This window comes from Rhinopithecus roxellana, chromosome 19, assembly GCF_007565055.1.
Source record: "Rhinopithecus roxellana isolate Shanxi Qingling chromosome 19, ASM756505v1, whole genome shotgun sequence".
Lineage (NCBI taxonomy): Eukaryota > Metazoa > Chordata > Mammalia > Primates > Cercopithecidae > Rhinopithecus > Rhinopithecus roxellana.
The window spans coordinates 70,276,094-70,287,098 of NC_044567.1; the positions used below are offsets into that span (position 1 = coordinate 70,276,094).

The 11,005-nt window shown below is 45.2% G+C and overlaps 2 pseudogenes across 1 annotated transcript; one reads left to right on the forward strand and one right to left on the reverse strand.

Annotated features, from left to right (window-relative positions):
- Positions 1 to 6,293: 6,293 nt before the first annotated feature.
- LOC115895067 lies at positions 6,294 to 6,391 on the reverse strand (annotated as a pseudogene).
- Positions 6,392 to 8,046: 1,655 nt separating this feature from the next.
- On the forward strand, positions 8,047 to 8,644 carry LOC104661675 (annotated as a pseudogene). The gene has a single exon (XR_747879.2). The product of XR_747879.2 is annotated as a 40S ribosomal protein S10 pseudogene (transcript).
- Positions 8,645 to 11,005: the final 2,361 nt, after the last annotated feature.

Sequence of the window (11,005 nt, forward strand, 5' to 3'; positions counted from 1 at the left end):
TACACTCACTCTGTAACCTCAAATTCGTGGGCTCAAACTATCCTCCTGCCTCAGCCTCCCAAGCAGCTGGGAGTACAGGCATGTGCCACCATCCCCAGATAATTTCCAAGTGCTGCCTAATTTTGCCCAAACTGGATCATGTGCCCACCCCTGGAGCCAGAGAGAGAAGTGAGCTCCACTGTAATCACGTGGGCTGAGAATGGGGAAGGGGTTATTCTTTACAGGAAAACGAGGATGTTGCTACCTGAATAAGGGGAATGGGTACTGCCATCACATACCTTCCATTATATTCCCTCGGTCTGTGGGTTTTTCCCATCAAATCAGTAGCTACTGGAGTGCAAGGATGTTGTCCTGTTTATCCTTTCATCCCCAGCACCCCACACAAGACCTGACCCAGAAGTTTCCAGACCCCTCTAGCTGATTCAAGACCTCATCCATGTCTTACTGACAGAGTGAAATGACCAGGAAGGAGCTCTCACACCATCCCTGCCCTCCAGCCCACAGACCCTTCTGTGACTATACCCATCTGCCTAGCCTCCTGCCTATTATGATGGAAGATGTGTCCCTCATCTGCTGTGAGAGTGGTTTGCCACCCAGCCTTTGTTCCCCATCTTCCTGGTATCAACCCCTCGGATTTCCTTTATGAAACTACCCATTCCTATTCTCAGCCATGTGATCTGAATGAGACTGACTCCATCCCAATTCCAAGGATACACCATGGTTGACTTAAACCTTTCCATATATTCCCTGCTCCTGGCCACACTGGTCAGTTCAGGGATCACAGTGATCAATGAAAAATGACCCAGGGGGCAGCCACCTGCCAGAGTTTTGGAAAAGAGAAGCGTCAACCCTCCTCCTTAGGTGCTACCAGAAAAAAACTCCCTCTCTTCTCCTGGTTGGTGTGGCATGAGGACATGAGTTCTGGAACTACTTCCAGGACAGCAGCCCTGGGTAGAGTCCAAGATTGAAGTCAACACTACAGGAGGCAGAAAGAAGAGACCAAACGACGTCAGGGCCTTAGTCATCTCTGGGGCAGCCGTGCTGTAACCACAAGACTGGGGAAGCAGAGAACAGTATTGTCACCCTCATCTTAGACCAAACATGATTCAGCACTGGGGCTGGCCACCTTCCTGCCCTGAAGCAAATTTTGGTTTGATGAGGAAGGCAGAAGGTAGAATGACATTAGGGTGGGTAATTCATCGTGTCTGTCACACACCCTACCTTTGCTACTGTAGTTACCGATAACCAACTGTATTGGGAAAGTCAGTTTCAGTTGGAATTTTCTGTTGCTTGAACTTCAGCCTTAATTGTTGCCAGCATCCTTACTTGGGCTCTGGGGCTGCCATTTTCACTTTCTTGGGTTTTCACTTCTGAAATGGGCTCTTCTCCCTCCTGCATCAACTTTCTTCCCTCGCTCCCAAGAAGACATAAACACGCTTCAGGGCCAGCAATTCTCAATGGTGGCTGCACACTGGAATATCCAGAAAGCTTTAAAAAATGCTTAATACCAGCCGGGCGCGGTGGCTCACACCTGTAATCCCAGCACTTTGGGGAGATGGGCAGATCACAAGGTCAGGAGATCGAGACCATCCTGGCTAACACGGTGAAACCCCGTCTCTACTAAAAATACAAAACAACTAGCCAGGTGTAGTGGCGGGCGCCTGTAATCCCAGCTACATGGGAGGCTGAGGCAGGAGAATGGCGTGAACCCGGGAGGCAGAGCTTGCAGCGAGCCAAGATCGTGCCACCACACTCCAGCCTGGGTGACTGAGCAAGACTCCGTCTCAAAAAAAAAAAAAGGAAAAAAAAAATGCATAATACCTGAGTTCAATGCCCGGAATCTGGGGAGGGACCTAGGCATTGCTTTTTATATTGCCCAGGCTGGTCTCAAACTCCTGGCCTCAAGTAATCCTCCCGCCTTGAAACCCACTAAGTGTTGGGATTACAGGTGTGAGCCACCATGGCTGGCCACAATTTCTTTTTATAACTTTACAAGTTTGAAAAAACAAATAAGATGATGTAAAACAAAATTAAAATGAATGCAAACATTTTATCAAAGGCCTATCTCATTCTGCTTAGCCCTATCTTAGGAGTCTCCACAAAATTCAGCTAAGAAGACTTAAGTTTTACCTCCTCCAAGATACTCCCTGCTTCAGCAGAAGTATGTAGAAAACAGCAAAAGATGCTAGAATGGGGCTATGGAGGTAACCGGTAGGGAATTAGAGGTGGAGAAGGGCAACAGGTTGATCTTCTAGGTTATTATGGATAAAAGTGGAAGATTTAGCACAAACATTGACTTTTTCTCTCTCCAAAACTCCATTCAAATGGCAGTAAAAGAATTTTTATTTTTATTTATTTATTTATTTATTTTTTGAGGTGAAGTTTTACTCTTGTTGCCCAGGCTGGAGTGCAATGGCGCTATCTCGGCTCACCACAACCTCTGCCTCCCAGGTTCAAGTGATTCTCCTGCCTCAGCCTCCCAAGCAGCTGGGATTACAGGCATGTGCCACCACGCCTGGCTAATTTTTTGGATTTTTAGTAGAGACAGGGTTTCTCCATGTTAGTCTGGTTTTGAACTCCCGACCTCAGGTGATCCTCCTGCCTCGGCCTCCCAAAGTGCTGGGATTACAGGCGTGAGCCACTGTGCCCAGCCAATACTTTTTTTTTTTTTTAATGGTGTTGTGGTCCAGGTGCAGTGGCTCACACCTGTAATCCTAGCACTTTGGGAAGCTGAGACAAGAGAATTACTTTAGCCTAGGAGTTTGAAACCAGCCTGGGCAATGTAGGGAGACCCAGTCTCTACAAAAAAAAAAAAAATTTAAAAATTAGCTAGGCATGGTGGCACATGCCTGTGGTCCCAGCTCCTCAAAAGGCTGAAGTGGGAGGATGGCTTGAGCCTGGAAGGTTGAGGCTGCAGTGAGCCGTGATTATGCCACTGCACTCCAGCCTGGGTGACAGAGGAGACCCTATCTCAAAAACAAAACAAAACAAAAATGGTGTGGTAGATTAAACATGCACACTGATTCTTTCCTCCTCCTTCTATCAAGAGGGTCTATCACAGACCAGCCCAGAGTCCATTTCCCTCCCACATGGACTCTGGGCTGGTCTGTGACTTGCTTTGACCCGTGGGATGTATCAAAAGTGATACTGCGCCAGCTCCTGGTCTGGGCTGCAAGAGGCCTCTGGGATCCGTGCACCATGTAGCGAAGTTCAGGAAGGATTATTAAATGATGAGCAACCACATGGAGAAAGACCCAGCCGGCCCCCAGCCATTCTGGACATGTGAGTGGAACTATTCTTGGATATTCCAGAGCCAGCCTATCTCCCAGGCAAATGTAGTTGCATGAAGGACTCCAGCTGACACTATGTGCAGCCCTGCCCAAATTGCAAAATCATCTGCAAATACGTGGTTCTTGGTGTTTTAACCTACTATGGTTTACAGTAGTTTATTCTGCAGCAATAGATAATAAGCACATACCACAAATATCAGAAACAAACGGGCTGGGCGCAGCGACTCACGCCTATAATCCCAGCACTTTGGAAGGCCGAGGAGGGTGGATCACCTGAGGTCAGGAGTTCAAGACCAGCCTGGCCAACATGGTGAACCCCGTCTCTACTAAGAATACAAAAATTAGCTGGGCGTGGTGCCGCATGCCTGTAGTCCCAGCTACTCAGGAGGCTGAAGCCAGATAATCGCTTGAACCAGCGGGGCGGAGGTTGCAGTGAGCCAAAATTGTGCCACTGTACTCTAGCCTGAGTGACAGAGAGAGATTCCATCTTAAAACAAAAACAAAAACAACAAAAAAAAGAAACAAACAAAAATCCAAAATACCTTATCACTAATATCCTCAGAGAAACAAGATCAAATATTGCAACCATGAAATACAAACAGATTACTAATAAAACAAATATTACACAAACTGGGTATGGTGGCCCATGTCTATATTCCCAGCTACTCAGGAGGCTGAGGTAGGACGGTCACTTGAGTCTAGCAGTTCAAGGCCAGCATAGGCAACATAGCAAGATGTCATCTGTGAAAAAAATATGATAGGAGGGATAATAATAGGACTAGAGGAGAAAGTTGAGAAAATCTACTAGAAAACAGAACAAAAGGCAAAGTGATAGAAAATTGGAAATAAAATAAAATGGAGAATAAATGAAACTGAGAATGGGAACTGGAGAGCCAGTTTGGGAGATCCAACATCTAAAAGTATAGAAGTTCAAAAACGAGACACTGATAAAATCAAAAGAAGGAAATAATCAATGAAATAATACAAGACATCTTCCCAACACTGAGGGTCATGAATTTCAAGACTGAAAGGACTTACTGAGAGCACTGCACAATTAATAAAAATAGACTACACCTTGGCACATCATTGTGAAATTATGGAAGCTGGGCCAAAGAGAGGCTCCTAAAAGCTTCTGAAGAAAATATCACATCATATGAAAAGAATTAGCAATGCAAATGACTTTAGGCTTCTTTATAGCTGCTGCCAGTGGAGCAGTGCTTTCAAAATTCTGAACCAAAGAAAAAAAAATGATTTCCGAACTATTATTCAAGTGTATAGATAGATTATAGGCATTTCCAGACATGCAAAGTCTTAAAAACTTCTCCTCCCTCCCATGTACCCTTTCTCACTAGCCCATGAAATAAGCCAGGAAAGAACAAAACATGAGATCCAGGAAACAAAAACTCCAGCACAGCAGAGAGGTAAAATGAAGGTGAAGGATGGTGGTGAGGCAAGAGCTCAGGAGGACCAGAAAAGAAGCCAAGAGCACACACTGGAGAGACTCCTTCACAAAGTGGAACCGATTGAGAAATGGATGTGTCCGAACTGATAGAGAGGCAATCTGAACAAGTGGTGAAGTTTCGGATTAAACTAATGAAAAATATATAGAAAACTAGACCAACAATATAATCATTATTATCTAGAGAAACAACAAAAAGTTTTGTATGGAAGAAAAAAATAATTACAGTATACTATAAACATCTCCTATTAACAGCACATCCATAACCAAAATCATGTAAACACTGACTGTCAGTTTGCTCAGTCCTAATGAAACTGTATTAGAAGGATGGAGGGTGAGAAAGGTTTGCAAATGGGAGCAAGACTAGGAAAGAAAATGAAATCCTATCTTCCAGGCCAGGCACAGTGGCTCACACCTGCAATCCCAACACTTTGGGAGGCCGAGGCAGGTGGATCACAAGGTCAGGAGTTCGAGATCAGCCTGACCAACATGGTGAAACCCCGTCTCTACTAAAAATACAAAAATTAGCCGGGTGTGGTGGTGCATGCCTGTTATCCCAGCTACTCAAGAGGCTGAAGCTGGAGAATTGCTTGAACCTAGGAGACGGAGGTTGCGGTGAGCCAAGATTGCACCATTGCACTCTAGCCTGGGTAACAAGAGCGAAACTCCATCTAAAAAAAAAAAAATCCTATCTTCCATAGGGGGAAGCCAATATTTGCCTAAAGCTGAAAAATCATTAAATAAACAATGCATGCATGCTATTTTGAGATGTAGCGGTTTAGATTATCAAGGAAAGTAGTGAAAGTTATTGTCTTTCATGACAGGGAAAGGACAGAAATGGAGCAGGAGGCAGTTGTTTGTGAGAGATTTGTAGAACTATTTGACTCTTTAAATCATATGCATCTACAACTTTGATGAGAATATTAGAATTTGAAAGGAAGAAAAAGAGAAGACAGGAAAGAGGAAGGAAGGAAGGGAGGGAGGGAGGGAGGGAGCGGGGTCGGGAAACAAAGGCCTGGTGCAGTGGCTCATGCCTGTAATCCCAGCACTTTAGGAGGCTGAGGTGGGTGGATCACCTGAGGTCAGGAGTTTGAGACCAGCCTGGCCAATGTGGCAAAACTTCGTCTCTACTAAAAATACAAAAAAATTAGCCAGGCATGGTGATGGGCACCTGTAATCCCAGCTACTCAGGAGGCTGAAGCAGGAGAATCGCTTGAACCCAGGAGGCAGAGGTTGCAGTGAGCCGAGATGGTGCCATTGCACTCCAGCCTGGGCGACAGAGCAAGACTCCATCTCAAAAAAAAAGGTAGGCAGGAGCCAAATCATTCATTGGTTCAAAGATGGGGTGCACATGACTCAATGGACATTTTTAAATCTCAAGTAAATCCCTTTCCCAGTCAGGGCTCAGATTTCTTCATCTATATCTTGAGGGGTTGGATGACGACTCCTGTTCAACCTGTCTGAGATCATCATGAGCTGTAGGACAGAACGTAATAAAATATTTAAACGATCAAGGGCGAAGGTTTTATTTTTCCAACCTTTTAAGTAGGAAGGGTAATGTGTTGTAACAAGGTTTGAGACAGGCACATCTCATATGTGAGTATAAAAACCCAACCATCAGGCTTACCAAGTACAAAAGGATCAAGGGCAATGGTTCTAAAGAAGAATCACCCTACTGTAAAATGTAGATTCCCTGGCTAAGCTTCTGGGGAGTCTGCCTCCTTGGTGTGAGGCAGGGCTGGGGAACTGGCTTTCCTTTTTTTTTTTTTTTTTCTTAGACAGAATCTCACTCTGCTCATTCTGCCACCCAGGCTGGAGTGCAGTGGCATGATCTTGGCTCACTGGAATCTCTGTGTCCTGGGTTCAAGCGATTCTCCCGCCTCAGTCTCCTGAGTAGCCGGGACCATGGGCGCCCACCACCAGGCCCAGCTAATTTTTGTATTTTTAGTAAAGATGGGGTTTCGCCATGTTGGCCAGGCTGGTCTCGAACCCCTGACCTCAAGTGATCCACCCACCTCTGCCTCCCAAAGTGCTGGAATTACAGGCGTGAGCCCCTGCACCTGACCCGGAACTGACATTTTTAACAAGCATTCAAAGACATCTGATGCCAGCCGTCTGCTTGCCATACGTTGAGCAATGCTACTCCAGGATAAGTCCTTGGAGGTGCAGGATCACAGGTTTAATTGAGATAAAACCGCAAATCAATTCCCCTTTTCAGGGAGAAAGTGTCAATTTGGTATTGATACGTTTTGAGCACCCCTTTAGCATTAGATAATCTTCTGGAACAGGGAGCAGGCCGCAGGCAACAGAATCTACCAGGAATTGAATTACACTGTTCGGTTTTCACTGCATTCTTCTTTATTCTTACCTTCTATTATGGGAAATGAAACGAATTTTCGATTTACAATAATTACACAAAGTTTCCTTTAAAATAGATTCACTGAAATTTCTAAGTATCCAAGGATGTATTTATTTTAGGATGAATAGACAATAAATCATTTTCACTTTTTCCTAGACTCACCGGATTTGGGCACATGGATACTTGCAATATTGATTTGTATTATTAGAGTGATCTAATCATCACAAAAGGAGCTATAATCACTAACTTATTATTTATAATAATGGTTACTGGTACCCTTACAATAATGTACAATCCAATGTTTAAAAATTATACCACTTGAGTTTGGTTTGATCCTATCAATTTTCAACAAATGTCTTGGGAGGCCGAGGCAGGCAGATCACGAGGTCAGGAGATCGAGACCATCCTGGCTAACACGGTGAAATCCCATCTCTCCTAAAAATACAAAAAATTAGCCGGGCATGGTGGTGGGCGCCTGTAGTCTCAGCTACTCAGGAGGCTGAGGCAGGAGAATGGTGTGAACCCGTGAGGCGAAGGTTGCAGTGAGCCGAGATTGAGCCACTGCACTCCAGCCTGGGTGACAGAGCGAGACTCCGTCTCAAAAAAAGAAAAAAGAAAAAAATTTTTTTTTCAATAAATGTCTTAACATTTAAAAGCAGGCTGATTAGTTTGGAACCAGACTACAAGTAGAGCTAACATTTGGTGAATAAGAAAACATCACACTACATTTTGGATGTATGAAAGAAAACTTGACCATTTGAAGATATATGAATAAAGAAATGTACTATAAATACTACTTTAGGAAAAAAAGAGAGTGATCTATAAATAAAAACATTTGACGTATTTGAAAACGTGTGGGTCTTGCATATGATTCACATGAGAAATCTAAAATTCAGCCTAGCAATGGATAAGAATTAAGAATGGATGGTTTGGGAGCCCCGGCCCCGGACCCTGCAGCTGCCGAGATGTTGATGCCTAAGAAGAACCGGATTGCCATTTACGAACTCCTTTTTAAGGAGGGAGTCATGGTGGCCAAGAAGGATGTCCACATGCCTAAGCACCCGGAGCTGGCAGACAAGAATGTGCCCAACCTTCATGTCATGAAGGCCATACAGTCTCTCAAGTCCCGAGGCTACGTGAAGGAGCAGTTTGCCTGGAGACATTTCTACTGGTACCTTACCAATGAGGGTATCCAGTATCTCCGTGATTACCTTCATCTGCCCCCGGAGATTGTGCCTGCCACCCTACGCCGTAGCCGTCCAGAGACTGGCAGGCCTCGGCCTAAAGGTCTGGAGGGTGAGCGACCTGCGAGACTCACAAGAGGGGAAGCTGACAGAGATACCTACAGACGGAGTGCTGTGCCACCTGGTGCCGACAAGAAAGCCGAGGCTGGGGCTGGGTCAGCAACCGAATTCCAGTTTAGAGGCGGATTTGGTCGTGGACGTGGTCAGCCACCTCAGTAAAATTGAAGAGTATTATTTTGCATTGAATAAATTTACAGCCAAAAAACCTTAAAAAAAAAAAAAAAAAAAAAAAGAATGGATGGTTTGGGCAAAGGACATTAACAGACATTGCTCCAAAGGTGATACATGAATGCCCAACAAGCACATGGAAAGATGCTTAACATTACCAATTACTAGGGAAATGAAGATCAAAACCACAAAGAGATACCAATTCAAGCCCATTAAAATGTCTATTATCAAATAAACAGAAAATAACAAGCATTGGTGGACAAACTAGAACCCTCCTCCTGCACTGCTGGTGGGAATGTAAAATGTTGCATCCATTGTGGAAAATGGTATGGTGGTTCCTCAAAACATTAAACATACAGACTGAGCGTGATGGCTCACGTCTGTAATCCCAGCACTTTTGGTGGCCAAGGCGAGTGGATCACCTGAGGTCAGGAGTTCAAGATCAGCCCAGCCAATGTGGTGAAACCCCGTCTCTACTAAAAATACGAAAATTAGCTGGGCACGGTGGCAGGCCCTGTAATCCCAGCTACTTAGGAGACTGAGGCAGGAGAATTGCTTAAACCCAGAAAGCAGAGGTTGCAGTGAGCGGAGATCATGCTACTGCACTCCAGCCTGGGCAACAGAGTGAGACTCAGTCTCAAAAAAAAAAAAAAAAAAAATTAAACATACAGTTACCTTATGCTTCAGCAATTCTACCACTTGGTATATATCCTAACGAACTGAAAGTAGGAACTGGAACATGCAATACTGGTTTTCTGTTCCTGCGTTAGTTTGCTAGGGATAATGGCTGCCAGCTCTATCCATGTTCCTGCAAAGGACACGATCTCATTCTTTTTTTTTTTTTTGAGATGAAGTCTTGCTCTATTGCCCAGGCTGGAGTGCCATGGCATGATCTCGGCTCACTGCAACCTCTGCCTCCCGGGTTCAAGCAATTCTCCTGCCTCAGCCTCCTGCGTAACTGGAATTACAAGCAGGTGCCACCATGCCCGGCTTACTTTTGTATTTTTAATAGAGATGGGGTTTCACCATGTTGATCAGGCTGGTCTCAAACTCCTGACCTCGTGATCCACCTGCCTCAGGCTCCCAAAGTGCTGGGATTACAGGCGTGAGACACTGCACCTGGCCACGATCTCATTCTTTTTTATGGCTGCAAAGTATTCCATTGTGTATATGTACCATGTGATAAGTCACTCTCACTTCAGTTGGCCTTCATGAAACGCTGGGACAGACACAATGGCACAAAGTGTCTGTCAGCATCATTCTCCTCCTACCTCATTGACTGATCTTTGCTGCTTCCACTCCTTTGCATGACTTCCAAATATCAGAGGGCCTTAGGGCACAGCTCGTGCCTCTTCTCTCCACTTATAGGATATTCTCTGCCTAGTGATCTCCACCAGCCTGTGGTATAGATGCACCTGTGTGCTTGTGACTGGAAGATGTACACCTGCAGTCCTGAGCTCTATGCCCATATGTGAGTTCTCCACTTGGATGTCTAATGGTCATTTCAAACTTAGCATTTCCAGACCGAAAACCCCAAATCTGTTATTTCCCGAAAGCCCAAATCCGTAACTTCCCCTTGACATCTCTTCCCCAAATCCCTCCCACACTGTGCTCTTGCCTTTCCCTCCTCCAACAAGCCAAGCTTTTCCTAACTGCAGGGCCTCTGCAGGAACAGTTTCCTCTGCACAAAACTCTCTTCCCCGGACAGATCCTTTCACCTCCTCTGAGCCTCTGAGGGCCTCCTTTCCCACCTCTGCTTCTCACTCCTTCACATCAGTCTGTTTCATCTCCTTCATCGCACTTACTTACTATCATCTGAAATTATGTATTGGTTTACTTATTTTCTCTCACACTTCTTTTTTTTTTTTTTTTTTTTGACAGAGATTTGCTCTGTCACCCAGGCTAGAGTGCAATGGCACAATTTCAGCTCACTGAAACCTCCACCTCCTGAGTTCAAGCGATTCTCCTGCCTCAGCCTCCTGAGTAGCTGGGATTACAGATGCCCACCACCACTCTTGGCTAATTTTTTTGTATTTTTAGTAGAGACGGGGTTTCACCGTGTTGGCCAGCAACTGTGCCCGGCCTCACCCTTGATTTTTCATCTCCATGAAAGCAAGCACTAGGTCTTGCCTGGGCCTTTATCCATAGCAGTGACCATAGCGTCTGGCACAGAGGTAGTTCTGAACATTCATTATTGAATGAAATAAAATAATGAATCTGGGCCAGGCGCGGTGGCTCATGCCGGTAATCCCAGCACTTTGGGAGGCCGAGGCAGGCGGATCACAAGGTCAAAAGATCAAGACCATCCTGGCCTACATGGTGAAACCCCGTCTCTGCCAAAAATACAAAAATTAGCTGGGCATGGTGGCGCTCACCTGTAGTCTCAGCTACTGGGGAGGCTGAGGTGGGAGAATCGCTTGAACCC